Genomic DNA, 26,018 nt, shown 5'->3' with positions numbered 1-26,018 from the left:
ATGATCTTACATTTATGACTTGCCTGATTGACTTGTCATAAAAAGTTAAGGCTGGATTCACACGAGCATATTACGTCCGTAATGGACGGAACGTAATTCGGCTGCAAGTCCCGGACCGAACACACTGCAGGGAGCTTGGCATTAGCATCATAGTTATGTACAACGCTAGGAGTCCCTGCCTCTCCGTGGAACTACTGTCCCGTACTGAAAACATGATTATAGTATGGGACAGTTGTCCCGCAGCGAGGCAGGGACTCCTAGCATCGTACATAACTATGATCCTAGGAGCCCGGCTCCCTGCAGTGTGTTCGACCTGGGACTTGCGGCCGAATTACGTTCCGTCCATTACGGACGTAATATGCTTGTGTGAATCCAGCCTAATTTTGGCACAACTTTCATTCGACGTGACAAATAGGTCATTTATAAGTTAATAGTAGGTAAAAATTAAAAGACTATGTACATGACGTGAACATTTAAGAACCATTTGTGACATTGCTTAATTGTCCATATATTCTGTGCCATGGGTGGCCACAGCACTGGCCAAAATATAGAACTGCTCCTCATCAGTATCAGTTGATGATAACAATACCAAGAAATCAAAGTTAAATGGTAATTGTATAAGACTGTGTGTGGTTGGTTCTTCACCATATTACGGACTAAAATGAACATAGGTCTGGTCACTCAGTGGATTGTTCAGATGGTTGGATGTGTCTTTGTGTGAACCTCAGGTTCATAACATCAGGAACTCTACAAAGATTGAAACTTGCTTAGAGTATTGATGGACTTTTATGTCTATTCATGTAGACTTGAAGCATTGTGCTGGTCAGCGAGGATCCCGCAGGTTAGACCCTCCCACTGATCAAACATTGAAGGCCTATCCTAAAGATGTTAAAGTCCTGGGAAACCCCTTTAAATTTTCTGCCTTTTTTTTTTCCATGGTCTAAAAATTAACAGCTGTGATGTTTTGGGGAAAGTTTTACATTCACACATCTCCGAGGCTGAGTAGTTCTTCCACCCACGTTAGGTGATCTCCTCTTCAACACTTGTGGAGCTCCAAATGTCAGCAGGTCCTGCCATTCTTTAGTCTATCTGAATATGCTGGGTGTTGTAGTCATACCACGGTTGTAAGGCCACCGTTTGTGCACCAGTAGTAAAAAAAAAGCTTGAAACAAAGTTTTCTGCACCTATAAATGCTCCCTCTGCAGAAATATATTTGGAGACTACAACAAGTTGCCAAAAAGTCAAACTTTCTAACTCTCCAAGCAACCAAAATATTCATGCACGCCAGCAACATGTCCCACTTTGACAAGTGCAACCTTTTACAGCAAAAACAACATCAAACAAACTCAACAACCCTGGGAATAATCAAAGAGCAAAAGGAAATGGATGTTTTCCAGCAGATGGTGAAGTATAATTAATTCCATGATGAGACAGATCATCACATTCATCAAAGTAACAAAGTGATAGTGAGAAATAAAAGATATGAGAGCATTTGCAGTGCATCACACTTAGATTGACTTTAATGTACAAGGCTAGTATGGGTGGCTATGCATTTTACTAACCGCTGATACATATAAAGCATTTATTAAAGCTTAACTTCACTGCCTGCGCTGTCAGTCATGGAGGGAGATGACATTTGCACTGTCTTTAAAATTTATTTTAGGTTCTGATCCAAGGGATATTAAATGGAGAAAACAGAGAGATAATACATACTGTGAACTTTCCTTTTTTTAACTATTGCATGGAGAGTATTGTGAACATTACTTAAAGGTCTGCTTTGTCTAGTTGCTATTTCCATATGTAATGTCTAAAGCTGTATTCATGGCTGGATATACCTCATCATATAAACGCACCATACACTACCCATGAGCTTTAGAATTTAGGATATATTTGTTTCCCTTCCATTAATTACTCTTGGGGCCCAGTATATAAAAGGCCTAGGTTCACTTCTGCAGATATTTGCTGCATTTATTCACATTTATCACTTCAACATGGCCTGTAACGAATCTCATTAACAAAAGACAACCAGATTTAGCTGAACAAAGACCGCACAGCCAGTAGGAAACCAATGGGCCCCTACATAGCGCACATCTTTTACCGGAGATCCACCGGGGTGTTTGCATAGAGAGTTATCTCCTATACAAGTTCCTGGGCAGCTCATGAAAATAGACAGACGTGGGGACGGAGATTTACACGTAAAGACCTCCATGGATCTCTGGAACGGCAGAGTCTAGGTAAGTATAACCTAGATAAATCAGGCGGATGCATCCCTACAAGAAAAAGCTTCTTTTTTTTTTTTGAGAATCACTTTAACTTTGTGGACAACCAGGAAACCACACAAAGATATTTCACATAACTCCAGTCAAGGGTTTACCAAGAGCTCATATATGGGGAGTTAATATTAAATGGACTGGAATAACAAGCAGATTTAAAGAGGAACCACAGTTTTGAGAAGTTTTGCAAAATAGCCCTACTGGTAGTATAAATGGAACAAATACATGACGTTTTGTTAGAGAAATAACCCGGGTGTGGAGGATAACCTGAAGATATACAACTTGTCATTAAAATCTAATAAATATGTGACATTGGAACAGAAAAAAAGTTTAGGTTTGGGCTGCACTGGAAATGTGCTCTGGCATTAGTTTAATTTCTAATTACATTTCAGCGCCTCTGCAGGTTAAAAACAATATAGAACAAGGTGCTCATTGTAGCAGAGGCATAACTTGAAACTCCTGGACCCCAAATCATAATATGTAACACGACCCATCCAAAAATGTGACATTTAGAAAACTGCTGTTTTTTCTATTTGGCAGAGGGCCTTTTTGGCTTGCTCGGGCACCAGGGCCCGGCTGGGACTGCCACCTCTGCACCCCTTATAGCTGTGCCCCTGTATTGTAGTTTATGGAAGTCCATGACATCTGTTAATTACAATGGACAGTCCGTCAGTGTCTCCTCTATAAAGCTGGTGGGCAAAAACTAGTGATGTAATTCACCGGCGTCTGCCCGTGTACTCCAAACTGAGGGGTTTTAATATTTAGTATAAATTTTGATTATTTTCTGCATGTAGAACTTTGTTTTCCATGCTATGTGTGTCCAATCCAATGAATGTCCACCATTTAACACAATAAGGGTGGTTTACTAAGAAAAATACAACAAAATTCTTTCACAAATTATGCCAAAGAAGTGACATACGTGTCGTGCACCAAATTTATTATGTTTTAGACAATTTCTGTTTGCACAGAGTCACAAAATACACCAGATTTATTAAAGACAAGCACCAATATTAATGTAAAGTACACGAGCTAAGATATGGATTAAAGAAGAGAATAGTATCTAACATGTCTAGCACCAAATTTATCATACAGCAGGCAATATTGTAATAACTATGGCGCAGTTTCTGAAGGTCTGGTCTAGTTTTATTCTGTCTACATTTAGAAAATAATTAATAAATCATTGTTATTATTAGGTTGAGAATTCAGTTCTGCATAATTTTTTAATATATCTTTATAGAGGATACACATTCATATTTTTTTTATACAGAACTCCAAATCCACTGTATGGACACAGTTAAATGATACATTTCTTTCTACATGCAGCCACCACTAGTGGGAGCTTGAGAGTTTGCGGCATACTGTTTTATTGCTGATTTCAAGTAGACAGTAAGCTCTTGAGCACCCCCTAGAGGTGGTAATTAAGTCACTTTTTATGCAGGGGATTTGAAGCTTTGTATCAGCCCAGAATATTGTACCCATTCAGATTCGAAAAACAGAATAGTGTACAAGAATGAACAGAATAATAAAAAGTAATTATGTAACACTGTCCATGTATTATACATGTTCATATGGATAATGGTAGAATTTTATAAATGAATACATGAGCCCTGAGGAATAAACATTTCTATAAAGTGTCTTATATATATATGTTTGACTTTATACAGAAGTGTGTAATGTATTGTATCATTGATGGGGTTAGCAAATTATTTCACATTCCATCCTGCTTTAATGGTGAGATGCACAGCTACATTCCAATACAATAAGTTAACCAAAGGTTACAAGTTAAGCAGCCTTGACATGTGAAAGATGTAGAAAATGAATGTTCTCGCCATCAGGATTGTGCTAGACTGTTATTAACAAAGACACTTAAATAATGTCAGCTTGGCTCCAATAAATGTATTTCTACAATACGTATTCTCCATTATAATGATTCTTTTACTGTGAAATAATAGGGAAGTCAGTTTTTCTCCAACAGAATGTTAAATACTCAGGCTTTAAAATTCTTTACTTAACAGTGATAAAAACAAGTGCAGCCTCGAATAACTCGATATATTTATTGAAGAAATGTTCCATTGAGGCTATATAAACAGCCTTTGGAAAGATGTAGATTCCTTTTAACTAATAATGTGCCTAAGACAGTCTATCTATTTAACTATTGTACTCATTAATACATCTGAACCAGCTAATGTATCACTATCTCGGAATTACATAGCAGGATATAATGCAAGGGAAAGCTTTGGTACAGTGATCTCTCGAGGGATAGGTAGCCACAGGTTAGGAATTAGGATCAGAGTCGGCTTCAGGTTAGAGAGCGTCCTGGGCAGAACCTTTCATTAATGTGCTCCCCTTACGATGTACCATATAGTGCCCAAATGATACAATCATACACTGCCCAAATAACAATGCCGTAAAGTGTCCAAATAGCACTGCCAGACAGTTGCCTAAATAACAATACCCAGTCAGTAAACTAAGGAATGAAAATTCAACCTGTGCAGCTTCTTTGGGTTTGGGCACAAAGTGTGGGATTGAGTGTGCAAGCTCCAAGTGCATCCTAGGCCATCAAAGTGGTTGCCCCCTTCAGTAATGAAAGTGATGCTCCTGGTGTGGCCGCACAGATTGTACATCCCTAAGCAGCCTGCTTGGAATGTACTAACATAACATAGTGATCCTAAACTGAATTTTGGCTAGGGGCTACATGCGGTGCAAAATGGCATTCTGTGTACTGTCACAACCTTTTCAGCCCATAGCTACTAAATAGTATTGCATCCATTTGTTAAACGGTTATCCCACGAAAGATAATTATCACCTATCCACAGTAGAGGTGATAAATGTCTGATCACTTAGGGGCCCCACCGATGGGACACCCACGATCTCTAAAACAGGGGCCCTAAGCAGGGCCGACCTTAGGATACATGGCGCCCCGTGCAAAATTATCAAGGACACAGTATTTTGACCTCTAATTGTGCCCACACAGTATTATGCCCCCTAAGTGACACACACAGTATATTGCCCCCTGTAGTGCCCCTACACAGTATAATGTCCGCTTAGTGGCCCCAAACAGTATAATGCCCCCCTCCCCTGGCTGCCACACACTGTACTCCCTTGTAGATAGTGCCCTCCTGTACATTGTGCCATACAGCCTCCCTGTAGACAGTGTCATAATCCCCCACCTCCTCCTTGTAGACCGTGCCATAATCCCCCACCTCCTTCTTGTAGATAGTGCCACACATCCCCCACCTCCCCCTTGTAGATCGTGTCATACAGCCCCCCACCTCCCCCTTGTAGACAGTGCCCCCAAACAATTGTACTCACCTAGGCCCCGTTCCCACGACAAACTGAGCTGCTCCACAACGGGATCCTTGCATAGGCCGGTGAGGTCCTGTAGCCTGGTACAAAGTTTCCCAACCTTTTCGGACCTGAGGCACCACTGGAAAAATAAAATTTCCTCAGGGCACCCCTACCAAAAATTGTTTTGAGAAAGACGGAAAATGGCTAAAAACAAGCACTACACTCTTAGGGTATGTTCACACAGCGTTTTTGTAAGGCAAAAAAAATCGGCCTCAAAATTCCTTCATGGGCTATTAGTGATGTTTAACATGTGCGGAGTGGAAGTGAGCGCTGGTGTCTCCTGGGAAGGAGATGCGGACCAGCGCTCACAAGTCCATGGCTACGGCCTTTGGGGGGTGAGTTGTCCCGACGGTCCGTGGCCGTGGATGTTACAATATCCCCCCTCTTATGCCCCCTCTTCTTGAGGCCATGAAGGTAGGGGCATTGAGGTTGTGATCCGAGATGATGTAGCCCAGGAAGGGTAGAGAGTTCTTCACAAACACGCATTTCTCCAGCTTGGCATGCAAACGATTCTCCCTTAATTGATGCAAAACTTGACAGACATGCCTCCGATGCGTCGTTGAAATTGGAGAGAAAATCAAAATATCATCGATATAGACCAGAACACAGTCATAGAGGAGATCTCGGAAGATATCATTGACAAATTCTTGGAAGACTGCGGGAGCATTACACAGACCGAAGGGCATTACCAGGTATTCATAGTGCCCGTCTCGAGTGTTGAATTCCGTGTTCCATTCGTTACACCGGCGAATCCGGATCAAGTTGTAAGCCCCACACAGGTCTAGCTTAGAAAAAATCTTGGCTCCTCGTATGCAGTCAAATAGTTCGGAAATTCATGGCAACAGATATTTGTTCTTGACCATGATTTAATTGAGGCCATGGTAGTCAATGCAAGTCCAAAGAGATCCGTCTTTTTTCTTGACAAAGATTAACCCGGCCCCAGTCAGGGAGGAGGATTTTAGTATGAAACGCCTCTCCAAATTCTCCTTGATATAGGCCGACATGGACTGAGTCTTTGGCAAGGAGAGAGGGTATACCCGTCCACGGGGAAGGGACGCATTTGGAACCAGTTCAATGGGGCAGTCATAAACCCGGTGTGCAGACAGCGACTCAGCCTCCCTCTTGCTGAAGACATCCGCAAACTGAACTAAATGAGGGGGTAATCCTGCCAATGACTGAGGCAGAGGAGGCTGGAAAGGATGGATCAGCAACAGACAGCGATTGAGACATTTGGAGCCCCATTGGAGAACCTCTCCGGAATTCCAGTCCAGGACTGGGGCATGTAGTCGAAGCCATGGCAGACCAGTAGCACAGGATTGTCGGCTTTGGGCAAAACAAGAAATTAAATTAGTTCTGAATGAAGAACTCCAACTTGGAGCTTCAGCGGCTTGGTCTCAGATACAATCGGATCAGGCAGAGGCAGTCCACTCACCAAGGCAACAGCCAAAGTCATCTCCAGAGGAACTGTAAGCAACTGGAGATGATCCGCTAGGTCTTTTTGGAAGAAGTTTGCCGCGGAACCGAGGGTCCAGATAGGCAGATACCCGATGTGTCTACTCGGACATTATGGTCACGGGAAGAGACAGTTTTGAAGAGAAACTTTTGCTCAGCGCTGTTTCGCCTAGGGTTGTCTCTCCAACCAATCCTAGGCACTGGAGTTTTTTGGCTTCTGAGGGCACAAACGAACAACATGGCTGCTGAGGGCTGACAATTTGATCCGATCCACTTGCATAGGCTCCTCTGGTGGAATAACTGGTGAGGACCACAGGGATTGTTGGAAAGTAGGCACCAGCCTGGGAAATCTTCTCTCCCGACGAACTTCTTGGGATTGCTAACAAGGAACTGAATGGCGTACTCACCCATGGAGACGTCTCCCTGGCTAGGGGGGGGGGGGGGAAGAAATGCAGCTGCTGTTGAGACTCGTCCAGGTTCCTCAAATACTGTGCAAAAAGTCAGTAGGATACACTTGAAGTCACGGGTTTCTGGTCCCTGGTGTTCCCAGATAGGATTCGCCCACGCTAGGACCTTGCCAGTAAGGATAGAGATGATGAAAGCGATCCTTGCGCCATTGGTGGAGAATGCTCTGGCATGTAGACTAAAGTGGATCTGGCACTGGTTCAAAAATCCCCGGCAGGTACTCGCGTCTCCGTCGTAGTGAGGAGGAAGTGGCAGCGAGAATCGGGAGTCGGTACCGATACTGACAGGAGGTGTAGTAGTATGAACAGCTTGCGCAACCAGTCACTGTGCAATGGAGTTCACTGCCAGGAGGAGTTGGTCTTGTCATGAACGAAGGTCTCGCAGGTCTGCCTGCGTGGCTTGTGATGTCGTCATGGTCTTGGGTTGACCAGCGGGGTCCATGGCCTGAGCGTACTGTCACGAACCGTGGGTATGTGGACCTACTAGGCTGCACCGCCGTAGCGGAGTAGCAGCTGGCCAAACAACAGTCCTAGTACAAAAGTACCTTTAATAGTTCAGACAGTAATGTAGGCTCGGCACAGATGAACTTGTAGACACCAGACGTGGTGTATATCAGCAGGCATGACCGGTGGCACAACACGACTCCAACGGGTTAAGGCACAGGAACAAATACAATTTGTGGATTTACTATACTACCAGCCATTAGGCTAGGCCAGCTTGCACAGCTCTTTATCTCTTATGCTCACTCTGTGTCTCACTTTATACATGTGTTTTTCATATGGGCCACTCAAGATGTGGTGCCATACTGAGATGACCTTCCTGAAGGTCTAGGGGTCCTCATCACCATTCTGAATCCTGGCTTTCCCCTTCGGAGGAGAGACGAACCTAGACTTTGGGCAGTGAGGAATACTTGTGTGCCTAGGCTGACACCAGAGCACAGATAGACTTCGGGATAGTTTTCCTTTCAGCGTCTTTTATTTTGTTATCTATGTGTACATCTGTATGTTTCCTTCAATGAAAATAACTATAAAAAAAAATGTTGACAGCAGCATAGACAGCATACAACAGCCAGTTCTTTTTTTTATCTTCTATACACAGACTTTTATTTCCTCTTTTATGTTTCTATATACTGCAGTATTGTTATTCCACGATGGACTTGATACTCGTAATTTTTTTTTCTTTTGTGTAAGGGCAAAAGATTGCTTACTGTTTGATTACTTGGATAGATGAATATTGTGTCATATAATGTACAGCCAGATGTAATGACATATCACTCCGAGGATACAAGAGATAAATCATTGTGGATGGTGTTAGGTATTTATCTTGTTCTAGCATCCTGCATATTGCTCATTCCAATATGGCTGGTTTAAACTGAACAATACGATCATGACAACACTGAAGTTAGTTACTAGTTTAGGCTCTTACAGTAGATATCACGGCTCTGTTCACACTAGGGTCAATGTTTCTGTTCATAACGGATCCATGACAGCTATGATGGATTTGTTTGGAAAGGATTCCATCCCAAATTTTTTTAACGGATCCCATTGACATATAATGATGTCCGTCAGGTTTCATTAGGGTTGCACCCATAGACTAATTCGCAGCACTCTGAACAAAAGGGAAGGCAGGTTCTTTTGTCGTAGCTGCTTTCCCCAGGATAATGATCAGGCAAGGGCTCTGCCCACCATAACCGACAGAAGAACTCCTCGGTTTTCTCCTCTTTTATTCCGCCACTGTAGTATCTCCAGAAGTTGTGACCCGTGTGTTTTTATGTATTTGTATCTATTTATCCCACTATATATGTTCTGGGACTATCTGAATGTGATGTGTCATAGGCTATATTTGAAGCCCCCACTATATGCTGGTTGACCACCACTACTACAAACTGTAATACAACATAGCCTTGGAAGGAAAATGTTTTGTTATAGGCTATGTAAACTTTTGAACACTTTTTTTTAAAATAAAGCAATGTATTATGATGTTTTAAGTTACTTTTTAATTGTTTTTTATTAAAAAGAAAATAAACTTTTTGAGATACAGCTTCTATGTATCCTGGATACATAGAAGGTGTATCTTGCGCTCAAACCCAAATCTGTCAGATCAGTGGTACAGACCGCTTAAGTAACAGCGGGTCCTGTGTGTCTCTGACATGCAGGATCCACCTGTTATTGATCACATCTAAATTCATACGTACGCATTACTCGCTGTCACTGAAGCCGTCCGTCTGACATGACGGATTCGGGTTTGAATGCAAGATACAGCTTCTATGTATCAAAAATACATAGAAGCTATATTTCAAAAAGTGAATTTTCTTTTTAATAAAAACCAATTAAAAAGTAGCTTAAAACACCATAATACATTGCTTTATTAAAAAAATAAAAAGTCTTCAAAGGTTTACATAGCCTATAACAGTAACTGTTCCTTCCATGGCTATGTTGTATTACAGTCTGTAGTAGTGGTGGTCAACCAGCATATTGTGGGGGGCTTCAAATATAGCCTATGACACATCACATTCACAGTCCCAGAAAATAAAAAACAATTAAAAAGTTGCTTAAAACATCATGATACATTGTTTTATTAAAACAAAAAAGTGTTCAAAGGTTTATATAGCCCTTAAATTATCCTACTACCCTACCCTATTTTTGGATTAAATTTGTAAATTGTTAATTAAGTAATTGTCTAATATGTGCAGTAAATTCTTCTTAAGATTGATAAACATCATGGAAAAGAATGCATCTGGCTTTTTAATCTATGAAATCTTTTATCTGACTCACTTATTCATCCTGTGGATGATGATTGATCATACTGCCTTGCTCTGTCCGCAGCAAACTTATTGGCTTTCATAAAACATGGCTATGTTTCTATGTATACACTATTCATCCTGCCCGAGTACGTCATGTACCTTGCCTGTTTGCTTGTTGCTTAAAATTGCAGACCTTCTGTTTGGAGAGGAATCAATGATTTTCTGTTCTTAAATACATTTTGCTGCAGCTGAACGTTTTATTTTATTTTCAGCGAGTAAAGCTTATTTATTGAACAATTGAAAAGTTATACAATTTTCTAATGTGCTTTGTGTATCAATTCCTCACAGTTTTCAAGACCTATGCTTGTAGTCTTTGAATAGGAATCTTCATTGTTTTCATCCAGACATGTGTCTCATTCCAGCTAGACTAGAGGTAAAGCTGCCTCTTGTAATGAGCCTTGCATCACATGACCACGAAGGATTTTCTGGATGCAAACAAAAATATCTTAAAGAGGCTCTGTCACCACATTATAAGTGGCCTAAGTGTTTTTATTTAGAAAAATGATCATTTTTGACCTATATTAGCTTTATACTAATGACTTTCTTAATGGACAACTGGGCGTGTTTTACTTTTTGACCAAGTGGGCGTTGTACAGAGGAGTGTATGACGCTGACCAATCAGTGACCAATCAGCATCATACACTTCTCTCCATTCATTTACACAGCACATAGTGATCTAGCTAGATCACTATGTGCAGTCGCTTACTCACATGTTAATGTTACTGAAGTGTCCTGACAGTGAATAGACATCACTACCAGCCAGGACGGGATGTCTATTCAGAATCCTGACACTTCGGTAACGTTTGTGTGAGATTTACAGCACAGCAAGCATAATCTCGCGAGATTACGCTGTAAACTGTCATTTAAAACGAGATTATGCTTGCTGTCATTAAATCTCACACAAACATTACCGAAGTGTCAGAATTCTGAATAGACATCACGTCCTGGCTGGTAGTGATGTCTATTCACTGTCAAGATACTTCAGTAACGTTAATGTGTGAGTATGTGACTGCACATAGTGATCTAGCTCGATCACTATGTGCTGTGTAAATGAATGGGGAGAAGTTTATGACGCTGATTGGTCACTGGTCAGCATCATACACTTCTCTCCACAACGCCCACTTGGTCAAAAAGTAAAACACGCCCAGTTGTCCATTAAGAAACATTAGCATAAAGCCAAAATTGGATCTTAATCGTTTTTCTAAATAAAACACACTGCTGTAATCTACATTAAAGCGCTGATCACATTATGTACAAGATAGGGCACTTATAATGTGGTGACAGAGCCTCTTTAAATAGACTCTGATCACATCTGTATGGAGCCTAAGTTCAGAGCCTTTGTCGCAGATTCCGTCACATTTGATAGAATAAATAGCGCAGCATGCAGCAATATTTTTTCTGGTAAAATGACAGACACCATGACGGAACCCAACGGGCCCTATTATAAGTCAAAGGAGTCCGTCTGGTGACAGATCCGGCACCCCGTCAATTTTGTTGGTCTTCTCTTTTGACACAGCAAAACAACAGAATTGACAAACTCAGATGTAAACGGAGCCATACTGTGAGAAATTGATTTAGAAAATTATAAAATGTAAATACTTTTTATTATACAATAAAAATACATCATTTTCAGAAGTACTTCCTGCAAAGTGGTGTAAATGTAGAGGTCCTGTGCCGATGTCCCATTAGCAGCGAGTGTCAGCTGCAACGACTGGGATTGGAAATAACTCAGATCCCAGCCATTTAACCTTTTAGATAAGGTTCAACAGAGATAGAGAGCTTCCTCTTTGCTCCCATCGATGCCACCGCATCACGATCACGGGGGTCCATGGGTAGATTTTAAGTAAAATAAAGTTTATTTTAATATTTCCAAAGTAAAAATAAGTACTTTTAAAAAAAATAATAGATATATGGTATTACTGCAATCATTATGACCCGTACCATAAAGTTAACACATTATTTATACTGCATGGTAAGTGATTTTTAAAGGAATTCTAAAAAACAATGTCAGAATTCATTTATTTTTGTTCACCCTCCAAACAAATAATAAATTAAAGTTAATCAATAATCATGCACAAGACTGTGTTCGGTCCGTGATATACGGACCGCATATCGGTCGCATTTCCCAGACCAAACACAGTTCAGGGAGCCGGGCTCCTAGCATCATAGTTATGTATGACGCTAGGTGCCCTGCCTCCCCGCGGGAATATTGTCCCGGACCCAACGCGGTCAGGTGCATAAGTCCTAAGTCTTACATACCCCAAAATGGTGGCAATAAAAACTACAGCTTGTCCCACAAAAAAAAGCCCTCTTAAAGCTGCGTCAAAGAGCTAAAAAGTTATGCCTCAGAATGTGGCGACACAAAATCAAATTATTTTTACAAAAAGTGACACATAATGTCACGAAATACATTTGGATATGCCATAAATGTCTGATAGATGCGGGTCCCACTCTCAAGTTACGGAAAACGCTGTGCTACGCTGTTTCCATAAGTTTTGGAAACAGTGTAAGTCAGCTTGACTGTTTACAGAATCTCGATAACCTTTGCTACTTGGATGCCGCGGCCTCCTCACCAGGCAGGGATGGGCTTGGGGGACCCGTTCTTGAGATATATGTGGCTCCCAGAGGTAAGATCCCCATCTGTCAGGTATTTATGGCTTATCCAGTGGGTATACCATAAATGTCTGTTGAAAGACAACCCCTTTAGAGCCCAAAAAAGGCTGTGCCATTAAGGGGTTAAAAATATTAGAAGTTACCTTGGTGTTCCAGGACCTGTAAAGAAACACTCAGCCTGCGGCCTTGTTTTTTTTTATGATCGCTAAACTCTTCTGTGACTTCTAATATTTCTATAACTTTCCTTAGTGAGTACATTATTCCATATATTATAAAACAGTAGATAAATAGCCAAATAAAAAATTTTTGCACCCAAAAAATATTTTGGGAAACATAAATGCTTATTAAATATCAATTCCCCGCACCCTGTGTGACCTGTGCCACAAGTATGAGCAGGTTGTGATGTACTTTAATGACCCGAGCTGCCTATATAGGGTTCACATAGCTACTGACTGACATGAGCTGAAGACTTATAACCCCAAGGGCTCCACAAATTGGCATATGTATAAGATAAGTTTGTTACTCTGCTTTCTCAACATTTACATAAAAATCTATAGGAAAATGGATGCCCTAGTGACTAGTCGGAGGGAAGGCCTGTTGTGCATATATTTCAATGACCCTTAATTCTGTATCTACAATGGGATCCCGATTGTATCTCTGTTTAAATACAATTTAGGTGGAAATATTTTTTGTGCTGATCTTTACTCATAGTGACATCTACTGACAATAGAGAGAACTGCATTGTTGTTCTGATTTTCCAATATACAGTGAAGTGAAAACACAGATGTCAGCTATTAATTTATTTGTCACTCTGAAAGTTTTTTGAACCATTTTATACTTAAAGCCGTTTAGTTCTGAAATAAGAAACAAAGTAACTTTAGAATACAAACCTTTTTTGTGCACTGTTTTCCAATTCTCTGAATCACTTTAAACAAAATATAATATTAAAGAAAGGAAATTGAGGGGCGTGACCGGATGTCGATGGAGTAGGACGCACGATCCGGAGCTCCTCTACTAACCACCCTTTTAGCAGCGGTTAATTTCGGATTTAGCCTCCCGATAAGCCCGCAAGATGGTGAAACGTGGTCCTAAGAAACCGGAGAATAAGCTGGCACCCTCCGGAGCGCCAACTCCCGGAACCCTGGAGGCATTCCTCCGTGCAGACGCGCAGACAGAGCAGGCGCCATTACTGGCACCCTCCTCGGACACAGCATCGCAGCCTTCATGGTGCCCGTCGGAAACCCTGGAGGGAGACCCGCATACAGAACCGCTCACAGGGCAAGTACAGACCCAGATACCGGAGCCACCTAGTTTGACAATTGCCGACCAGAGATATTACCAGAGGAAGGAGGGCAGCCACGTGGAGATCAGTCCGCCATCTTTGGATGCTTTAGTGCAACATGCAGAGACTCTGCCTATTTTCTCGGAAGGAGTCTTCCCAAAACACAAGAACCTACAGGTTAGTGACTTACCTCTTACCTTGGAAGATTTCCCACTTTTGCCCAGGGCTCTGAGACCTCCGAGAGATGAGACCCCCTCCCCCTCCTCCTCCTCCTCCTCGAAACGTCTTAGGGACAGGGGAAGGGAGGTATGTGAGACGGAGCGAGAAGCTTCCTCCATCTTAGTGCGTCCATCCTCATGTGACCGAACCCTAGATCTTCAGGCGGATCTCTCATCCTCAGACTCTGAGTACCCTGCACCTAAAAGGGCAGACTGGCATGCCATCCTAAGTCAGCTTCCTACCAGAGAGGATTTTAAAGTGCTTATAGCGGAGGTAAAAGATACCTGTAACGCCGCCATTGCAGCTGTAAGACAAGACATAAGATATGTAGCAAATAGAGTGGAAACGCTGGAAGATGACCACGACTCCACCCGCCAATATATTTCCCAGCTACAATCCACGGTAGTGGCCCAAAATACGGCTCTCAGTGATTACCATAACCACCTGGAAGACCTAGATAATCGGGGTAGACGCCACAACATCAGAGTAAGGGGTGTGCCTGAACCGAAACAAGACGAAAATGTGAAACAGATCCTGACTACCATTTTTAACAAAGTCATAGGTGCAGCCGCGGACCAACCTATTAAATTAGACAGAGCTCACAGAGCCTTACGACCTAAAGGAGCCAGCACCCTGCCACGAGATATAATTTGCTGTGTCACGGATTTTGAGTTGAAGGAAACCATAATGGCCAAGGCTAGAACCCAGCGAACCATTGAATATGGAAATGCTACAATTCAATTTTTGCCGGATCTCTCGTGGATAACCCTACATAAGCGGCGCCAACTGCGCCCGCTGCTCTCCATCCTGAAAGATGCTAATATCCTGTATCGATGGGGCTTCCCCTTTAGTCTTACAGCTAGAAAAGATGGACGCTCTGCAGTTTTACGGTCGCCTATAGATGTTCAGGACTTCTGCGCCACATTGGATATCTCTGCACCGAAGTTGCCCAGTTGGGATCTAGTCTTACCCCCTCCACCTCCTCCACCCATCTGGCATAAAGTCATACAAAAAAAGAAACCTGATACACGGGAGAACCCTAGTGTTGACAGGGGTCGCAGATCTCCAATCCGGAGATAAAGGAAACTGTTGCGGGAGGCTATTACTCGAATATGCACTTCCTAGTGCACAAGCCGCATTGAATGTTTTCTTGATGCAGTTGTTATGTGTTAATTCTCTATCTTTTTTCTTTCTGTTCAAAAATTGTATTATACTCGAATGGGTGGGGGTGGAGGATTCTCAGGCCAAGTCACCAGATTTGGCTGATCTTCGAGGAAAGGATGCTAGGACGGGTCCTGGCTGTATCGACTTCTGGGGAAATGTATCCCCTAGGGAGACGAGTCACTTTCCTAGGGCATTATATGCACCTAGTGTTTTCATTGATTTTTATGCATAATACTCGGTTGAATTATTATGTCTCCATATGGAAAGCATTTTCCATTCACAGTCAATTGTATGACTTGATAACGTACCGGTGCTGTATATGTTTATGGCTAATATTTTATGTGTTTTTATGTCTATGTCTCCCCTATCCACCCCCTTCTTTCTCTGGTAGTGAAACATATATTAGGAGTTATCCTCGAGAACATGGCTCAAAAGAAAAAAAGAGGAACTGCGGTCTCTTGCCACCATACCATGGATACAGGTTGGGCCCCTTACAGGGGTTAATATTTGTGTTTGATCAACAGACATTAGATCTGTCATGGCGCGTATAGTTTCATTAAATGTTAAAGGCCTAAACTCTAATGTGAAACGGAGATTAGCGCTCAAAGAATTAAAGGATTTGAAAGCAGATATTGCTTTTCTCCAGGAAACGCACCATGACAGATCGGGCTCCTTTAAATTTGCGCAGTCCCACTTTCCTATGGTATACACGGCGACACAAAATAAGAAAAAAGCGGGAGTCGCGATTCTAGTATCTAGAGACTGCCCCCTGCAAGTTAATAAGTCCATTATGGACCCAATGGGGCGATATGTTATCCTGGTAGGGACATTGAGAGGAGTCCCACTCACGTTATGTAATATTTATGCACCAAATACCCTGCAGGTCCCTTTCCTAGAGAAAGTGTTTGCAAAACTCGCACGTCTTCCGCCTAACACTCTTTACATAGGGGGAGACTTTAACCTTCCAGTATCGGACATAAGGGATAGACAGTCCCTCACTGTACCCACACCACCAGCAAACTTACGCAGACATACCCTAGCCTTTCGTCGACTGATCCGTAAACATAATCTCCATGACCTGTGGAGGGTAACTAATCCTTCGGCTAAACAATACACTTTTTACTCCCACCCACACAACACTCATACAAGGATAGACCTCTTTTTAGGTAATGTTCCGGGATTACGCTCTACGTCCTCGACAGATATTGGCCCTATCACTTGGTCGGACCACGCACCGATCATACTTGACCTCAGTTCAGACTTGCGGACTACAAGACAATGCCACTGGAGACTAAACGAAAGGCTGATTAAAAATCTGATACACCGAGAGGCTCTTAAGAATCACATTGACACATATTTCATCCTTAACAAAAACTCGGTCCCTACGCTATCTACAATATGGGAAGCTCATAAAGCAGTTCTTCGGGGGCACTGTATCTCTATTTCTTCACGGATTAAGCGAGACACAAAACAACAGCAGAAAGATCTGACAGTGACACTTGCTTCCCTGGAGCGTAAAATGGCTATATCGCCTTCTACAGTTACTCTCCGTCGCATTATTGAGACGAGAGGAAAATTAAAAGATCTCTCCATAGCCAAAGTGGAACGGTTATTATTATATACTAAGCAGAAATATTACGAACGGGGAAACAAGGCACACTCACTATTAGCAGCACAGTTACGTACTAAACAATTAAATTCGACCCCAGCGGTACTTAAAAACTCACAAGGACAGTTACTCTTTGACCCTAAACAACAGGCTGACCTATTCCATCAATATTATACAAAGCTATATTCACTACCGTCCCAACTCCCTACAGATCCCACAACCCGAACCCAATGTCTCTTGGAATATTTAAAACCCAGCTCTCTACCTACTCTCACAGCATCAGACATTAATATGCTTAATGCACCCATTTCGTTAGAAGAAATGCAAGATACGATCAAGGAGCTCCCTAGCGGCAAATCACCAGGGCCTGATGGTTTCTCTTATCTTTATTACAAAATTTTTCAGGACTCACTAACTCCACACATGATAGATCTCTTTAACTCTTTCCTGATGGGGGAACAGATACCTCCCTCAATGCTCCACTCTTTTATTACGGTTATTCCCAAACCAGAAAAGGATCATACTGATTGCTCTAACTATAGACCGATATCGCTGCTGAACGCGGATTTAAAAATATTTACTAAGATTTTAGCCAATAGACTGAGCTCCCTACTACCTGGACTAGTCCACAAAGACCAGGTGGGATTTGTCATGCATAGACAGGCAGGGGATAATACTAGAAGAACTATAGACCTGATAGATGTGGTTAATCAAACAGAAACATCGGGCTTACTCCTGAGCTTAGATGCTGAGAAAGCTTTTGACCGATTAGATTGGTCCTTCCTCTTCGCCACCCTAGAGACAATAGGCATTTCTGGCCCTTTCCTCCAAGCGATACGAGCACTATACTCTTCTCCAAACGCGGCGGTGAAATTGCCACATGCTACATCCCAAACCTTTTCTATATTCAATGGTACCCGCCAGGGCTGCCCGCTCTCTCCCCTCCTTTTTGTGCTTTGCGTAGAGCCACTGGCTTCATATATCAGGAAAAATCCAGATATACAGGGTATCATGGTAAGAGACAGGGAATTTAAGATATCCCTCTTCGCGGATGATGTTCTCCTGACTCTACGCAATCCACAAATATCCCTGCCTAATCTGCACTTGGTTCTGAAGGAATATAGTCGATACTCAGGTTATAAAATTAACAACTCTAAAACAGAAGCCTTGCCGATCAATCTAGCCCCAGCGCTCATAACAACCCTGCAATCTTCCTTTAAATATACTTGGAAGACAGATACAATAAAATACTTGGGCACTCGGATCTCTAGCTCATATACCTCACTGTACAAACATAATTATGTCCCCTTCTTTGAGGATATAAGCAAACTCATAGCTAGATGGTCTGTCCTACCCCTGTCGTTTTTTGGCAGGATATCGGCGGTTAAAATGAATATCCTACCAAAATACTTATACCTTCTGGAAACCCTCCCGGTCCCTATACCACGAAAAGACATCTGCAGATTTCAAACAGCACTACTGAAATACATTTGGGCGGGTAAAAGACATAGAATCCCAGTATCAGTCATGCTTACATCGGTGGGGGCGGGTGGATTAGCGGTTCCAGACGTTTACCGGTACTATTTAGCGGTACATTTGAGAAGGATACCATGTTGGACCTCTCTAAGGGCATATAATAAATGGACTGAGATTGAGAAACTGTGGATAGCACCTACACACCCAAATGCATTATTATGGTCGGGGACGACGGACACTTTAGCGACCCCCCTCCTACACACAATGACATTCACTAGGAATATCTGGAGGTTATCGAAGGCGAAATATGCATTATCTTCCTTAAAGTCCCTAATGACACCTTTCCTATATAATCCCTCCCTACCAGAGAGCCTCACTACAAAGATGTCACAACCATGGTCGAGAGCAGGATTATTTTACTTTGCTGATATAGTAGACCCTTGTCAACGCACAATTCTACCGTTTTCAACGTTGCAAGCTAAATACAATTTGCCCAACAACTCATACTACAGTTACATTCAAATCACACACTTTGCTAGCTCTATACGAACAGAACAGGGTTTCTCTAAGCCCACAGCCTTTGAAAGGCTCTGCAAAACAACTGTTTCAACTAGAGGGTTAATATCGGAGATGTATGCTATTCTGGCAGACTCCCCCCTTCAAGAGCCAGCCAGACATAGATACATGGCCAGGTGGGAGGCATATTTGGGTAGGGAGTTACCCAGGTCGCTGTGGCAAATCATCTGGTCCCAGGCAGCGAAGTCATCTTTATGTGCGGCTTATAAGGAGAACCAGTATAAAATTTTAATGCATTGGTATCACACCCCGGAATTCCTCCATCGCATTTACCCGTTGGTATCGGATAGGTGCTGGAGATGCCACGGCGACGTGGGGACACTTCCTCATATTTTTTGGGACTGCAAACTAGTGCGACCCTTTTGGGGGGAAGTAGAAAATCTCATTCAAGAAGTATTTGGGAATAGACCTGCGAACCAAGCATTGACTTATCTTTTAAATGTGCCTCCGAAGGGTTGGGGGAAAGTTCAGTCCCGGTTACTTCTACATATACTGACAGCAGCGAAATGTCTTATTGCGGCCAATTGGAAACGTAAAACGCCTCCTACGCTAGAAGCCCTTTACAACAGAATAAAGGAGGTCAAGAGATTGGAATCATTGACGGCCTCACTGAATAATTGCGTAGACCGCTTTACAAGTGTGTGGAGGTTTTGGGACATGTACGATTCCTCTAGACCTCCATGAGAGAGAAAGACCACTGTTCTTAAAGTACATCCAGGTTTAATATAGAGATTAAGATATCTCCTAAAGCTACAACTCCTACCTTATCCCTTCCCTATCCTAATGTGTCTGTCGATTGTCGTGTTAATATTGTTGGAATTAATCTTTATTTTGTGTAGGCGAGAGATACAACTGTGAATTGAGGAACGAGTTAAAACTTCATATCCTTTATTTCATACTCAGAACAGACAATAACCTCTTTAATGTTTCTCGGATATATAAGCGGACAGAGGGCAATTTGCATATGGAATCCATATGCTACACTGGGGTAATAAGATGTTGACGTCTGTAAAAATGACCAATATACTATGCAAAATGTTGTCGCCTTTATCCGAATAAGATGTATCTACTTGTCTGAATTTACTACGGTTTTGTATATTTATGTTATGATAAATGAAAATAAAAAACATACAATTAAAAAAAAAAAAAAAAAAAGAAAGGAAATTGAGTAAACACATAACATAGCTTCTGAATTATGACTGCATTTAAAGGGTTATTCCCATCATAGAAGTTATGGCATGTCATCCCTTTCTCATCAGTTTTTCCCTGCACACAGGCGTTCCAGGCCCCTCACTGTGCAGGGAACTGCAGCACAGCTCAATTCAAGTGAATTCAGAGCTGCTGCTCTGTCTGATCGCTGGGGCGCTGTACTCGGCTGTTTCCGTCCTTCCCATAAACTTTGAATAGAACACTCATGCTCGACCGCCACTCCATTCAATGTCCTACTCACTGCAGTGAGGAGGATTGGGAGGTGCGCAACCCACGTTCTCGCGATTGGTTGATAGGGAATAATTATCAATTCTAGGACAACCCCTTTAAGGCGCAAAGCTATACAAAATCCTATAACCTTAAAGGGGTTGTCCCAAGATTAAATGTTATCCCCTAAACACAGGATAGTTGATAACATGCTGATCGTGGATGGGGGGGTCCGAACACCGATCACGAGATTGGTGGTCCCGTACCCCCGAATGAATGGAGCAGCAGGTCGCGCATGCGCTCTGCTTCTCTATTTATTATGGAACTGCCGGAGATAGCCAAGCGCTGTACTTGGCTATCTCCGGCAATCCCATAGACAGTGAAGGGAGCGGCAGTGCGCATTTCAACCTGCCGCTCCAGTCATCCGGAGGAACGGAACCCCCGTTCTCGTGTTCGGTGGGGTCCCAGAAGTCGAACCTCGACCAATCAGCATGTTATCACTGGTCCTGTGGTTAGGGGATAACATTTAACCTTGGGACAACCCCTTTAATACCTGCTCATGATCTCAATTCCATATTTGAAATCACTGTTGAGGAATTGTAGCTCGCTCTTATTTGCAGAACTGCATTGATAGGTTTTTGTGCGTGAACTACGTACTTGTTTCCGGTCGTACCATGGAGTCTGTCGAGATGTCACGTCAGGGCTTTAACTAAGCCAGTGCAAAACTTCCATCTTGTACCTCAGCCTCTCATGTTATATTGTCTACTGAGCACTGTATCTAAGCCTATCATGTGTAATAATGTCTGCTGAGACCCTATATCTAAGTCTATGTTGTGTGATACTGTCTGCTGAGCCACTGGATCTAATCCTATCATGTGTGATACTGTCTGCTGAGCCACTGGATCTAATCCTATCATGTGTGATACTGTCTGCTGAGCCACTGGATCTAATCCTATCATGTGTGATACTGTCTGCTGAGCCACTGGATCTAATCCTATCATGTGTGATACTGTCTGCTGAGCCACTGGATCTAATCCTATCATGTGTGATACTGTCTTCTGAGCGGTCCATCTAGTTCTATTATGTGTGATACTGTCTGTTGAGCCACTAGATGTAATCCTATTATGTGTGATACTGTCTACTAAACTGCTATGTCTAAACCTACCCAGCGCGTAGCTATAGGGGTCGCAGTCCTATAAATATGCTGACTATTTTTTGGTGGGGAAGGGAAGGGCAAAACATATGTCTTGGGGCTTGTGCCTCTGATCTTTTACGTCCCTAGCAATGCCACTGGCCACCAAGGCTGCATCTATGGGTCACTTTAGAGAGCTGAAAGTTATGGGTGGCCACTCCCATCGGGTGGGCCACTGCCGTCAGCCGTGAAGAGAAGTTGCATTGGGGGGGAGGGAATGGGGGCGGGGGGGTAAAGCTGAACTTTTGCATTTGGGACCATGAGCCTTTTTGCTATGCCCCTAGAAACACCTAAACTTGGAATACTTCAATTTAAAATGGCATGGGATGAAATGTTTCCTTTTGTAGTTTAGGTACCTTGCCATCATACTGTACCTTGGGAAAGGGCGTCTACTGAAGGGAAAATTGTCTTAGGAAAACACTGAACAGTGTGTAGTCAGTTATACATTTACACTGTATGTTAGTTAGATCCTTACAGTGCTGTGGGACTGAGAGGAGGACACCCGAGAGACAAGGAAAGGCTGCAGAGAATTCGTGATGTTGTGAGACGCGCACTGCAGTGTTCTTCTTTAGTTTGTTGGAGCAGATGACAAATATTTGGTTGCCTACTTGATGGGCGGACAACCAGTGTCTACAGTCTCAAGAGATGTAAATCCTGTACTGCCTGCTTTACCCTTCTACTTTTTAATTTCACCCATACTTCTCACTAATTACTAATGCCACCCTTATTCAGCTCTCCCTATACCCACCATTTTTTTTCCTGTTTTTGTAATTTTGAAATGTTTAAGAAAAATGAAGGAAAAAATGTTCTATATAAAAGAGATGATTTCTAGAATTACACGAGATGTTAATAAGTGTTAGCCATATAAAATCCCAAATAAAATTCTTATTAATTAATGTTTTAATGTAGTGTTTCGTAGCTATTACTGACCACACCAGCACAAGATCTCATCATGCCCAGAATCATTGTTTCTCATAATAATATCATTTGCAATGTAAAATAAGATTTTGTGGGATATTTTCTATTATTTCCCTAATTAATTTGAATAAGAGTCAAGAATTCTCTCCTTGTAGTCTTCTTAAATGAAAAATGTTTTATTATAGTAATTAAGGGCTGATTCTGAACATCTAATTTACACATGAACTCACAGCAAATGTTGGCTCCTAATGTCTAAAATGTATTTTAAAAAGATTTAAAGGGGACCTGTCTGTTCTCCTGACGTCTGTTTTAGTAAATACTTTTATTCCCCATGAAATAACTCAGGCTCGCCTTTGCTAAGAACTCCTCATTGTGCCAGTACTCTGTTATTCCTCCTAGAAACTGATGAATAAATTGACAGCTGGGTGTTACCAGTTGGGGTGTGTCCCTACACAGACTGACAATGTCCAATCAGTGCTGACAGTCAAAGTTCGTAGGGACACACCCCTTTGACTAAGTGAATGGTAACACCCAGTTGTCAATTTATTCATAAAGGTCTAGGAGGAATAACAGAGGAATGGCACAATGCAGAGATCAAAGATAGGGTGCTCCATAATCATTATTTTATGGGGAATACAATATTTACTAAAATACACATGTCAGGAGAGCTGACAGGATAGGTGAACATAGACTACGCACAATGTGGGGAATTACTGCCGCTAATAAAAAAAAATAGAGGCTGTGCCCATAGCAACCAGTTATATGGTGCTTATATTTTCGAACTTTTATTTTCTTATTTGTTACAGGTTTTATACCTTTTCTTCATTTTCTTCTATTTGTCTGTGCAAAGATATCCAGAATGTACTAGTCCTGATATATGGGAACTTAAAAGTGTTATTACGGCCATTAGCATTGATCACCTGTCCATGGAACCTAATGCCTGGGACCCCCGCCAATCTCACAATATCACCTATTCTATAAATGTTAAAGGCTTCAATAACCCTTTTAATAATGGTAGGTTTCTGTAACTTTTTTTTTAGTGGGAAAAACTACACATGCTCAGTCACTGAAAGCGGAACTTGGACCCCACTGATCTGACTTCAAAAACTAGAATTCTCTAGGTGTGCTGTAAATTTCCTTAAACTCCTGGGCTCTGAATTGTAATGTAAAATCCAAAACGGTGTTTGCTTTAGAACGATTTTTAACCATTGTCACGCTGTAAATATTACATGGATTTATCTAAATTCACTTGATGGGTGAGAAAGCACTTTAGAGTCTGCTGCTCCTAGTACTCTCGGCAAACAGGAGATTTAGAAGAGTGCTCAAGTCCGCCAGAACAGGAGCCATTCTCCGTTCCAGTTCATAAAGGAGGTTGCCCAGCAAGAACCCCCCTCTATGACGTCTACATGCCCTAATATTCACGAGACAACCCCTTTACTAAAGCTGGTTATCCAGAAATTATCATCCTTGGATCTGCATCTACAGTTATTCATTTTTGGCTGGGTTTTCACATCGTAGTCAAAATGTGTTCACCGCGCTGTGCAGCAAAACGGCGCCATTTTGTTGTGATTTTCTCAAAATTATGGCAAAAAATGCAGAAAGCTCATTCTAAACGCGACGTGTGAATCCAGCCTTTCAGGACCATATTCTGAGTGAAGTGAACGCACAGCCGTGACACATTGAGATCGGTGACCCCAGTGCCTGGATATCACAGAATTTCTAATGAGCAGCAGAGAGTTCGGGTATCTCCTAATATTAGACACCCACACGTAGCAATTACAGCATCATTTTGCAGTTATCAATTACAATTATCAAGAACATGCTATAGTATCCTAAAGGCAATACATAATAATATGAATAAGTCGGCACTGCTGTGACCAGTAGTCCTTCTGGACATTCGGCAGTACACTGCCCACCGAGGCGCAACAGGGGCTGCGGTATAAGTCTAGGGAGGTGCTGGGCTTCATAGGTAAGACCATGTGTAACACAATGCAAGTAGAGAGAAAAAAGCCGCACTCACCCGGTCTGACGTAGATTTTTTTTTAATGCTTGTAAAAAAGGTGTGGGGAGAAGACGAAGACAGGGTCATAATAATATGTGTAACATAAAATAAAGCAATAGACTCTGCAGTGATCCGTAGCACTGATATACAGATTTCATGTAATGAGGGTTATTTAATTAAGAAAGTGAATTAGTATCATTTTTCCAGCAGGGATTTTGATAAACGAGTCCCAAAATGACTGATTTCCTGTGGGATTTAGGTGCTGTGGTCATTATGACAAGTGTGGTATTTGGGTCCGTCCTTTAGTGGAGAGCATCTGTTCTGCAGAAAACAATCCCTCTTCAGACTGGACAAGTCATTTATTATCTCCTCCTCAGAACACTCATTAAGAATCCATATAGCTTAACTCCTTCCAGGCAAAATAAGGAGTGCGAGGGGCCTCTACTTGTACTACTTGAAAGAGCGTTCCTCCTAAAAAAAAAAAGTTGTCTTCTAATGTCTAATGTCGAGAACAACTCCAGACCAAACATTACAATGTATTTCTTTTAATTGAGAGGGAGTTCCTCTGTAATAATTAGAATATATCCCATTCCGCATCAATGAGACATAACAGAAGTCGGATGATCAGACATTCTGGATAATCGGACAGTCACAGAAAAGTATACAAATCTTATTTGTGCAGGTAGAGAACTTTCAGGAAAAAAAAAGACCAAAATAAAATTTCCTACTATAAGGCATCATGCAGATCTGTACAGATCCGTAACATAGGACCCATAGATTTCTATAGGCCCATACTATACATACATGAGCCTTTAATTTTACATGAAAATATACAGAGGTTTTATTTTGACAGGCTACGTTAGAATCCACAAGAAGAAAATTGTGGCATTACTGTCACATACGTATTATTGAGGTATGGATTGCTGGGATCAAATCCTGTTATGGGTTTCAGTCTAAGGGTATGTTCACACGGCCTATTTACGGACGTAATTCGGGCGTTTTTGCCCCAAATTACGTCCGAAAATAGCGTCTCAATAGCGCTGACAAACATTGACTCCAATGAATAGCAGCGCCAATTACGTCCGTAATTGACGCGGCGTTCAAGTGCCTGCACATGCCGTTACGGCTGAAATTACGGGGATGTTTTCAGGCTGAAACATCCCCGCAATTTCAGCTGTTACGGACGCCCTCGTGTGAACATACCCATAGG

The 26,018-nt window shown here is 42.1% G+C and overlaps 1 protein-coding gene across 1 annotated transcript in view; it reads left to right on the top strand.

Annotated features, from left to right (window-relative positions):
• PTPRN2 (protein tyrosine phosphatase receptor type N2) overlaps positions 1 to 26,018 on the top strand; it is a 721,223-nt gene that overhangs the window by 190,421 nt on the left and 504,784 nt on the right. The window lies entirely within an intron of this gene.

The sequence above is a fragment of the Rhinoderma darwinii genome, chromosome 5 (assembly GCF_050947455.1).
Source record: "Rhinoderma darwinii isolate aRhiDar2 chromosome 5, aRhiDar2.hap1, whole genome shotgun sequence".
Lineage (NCBI taxonomy): Eukaryota > Metazoa > Chordata > Amphibia > Anura > Rhinodermatidae > Rhinoderma > Rhinoderma darwinii.
Note: the sequence above shows the minus strand (reverse complement) of the source record. Positions and strands in the feature narration are given on the sequence as shown.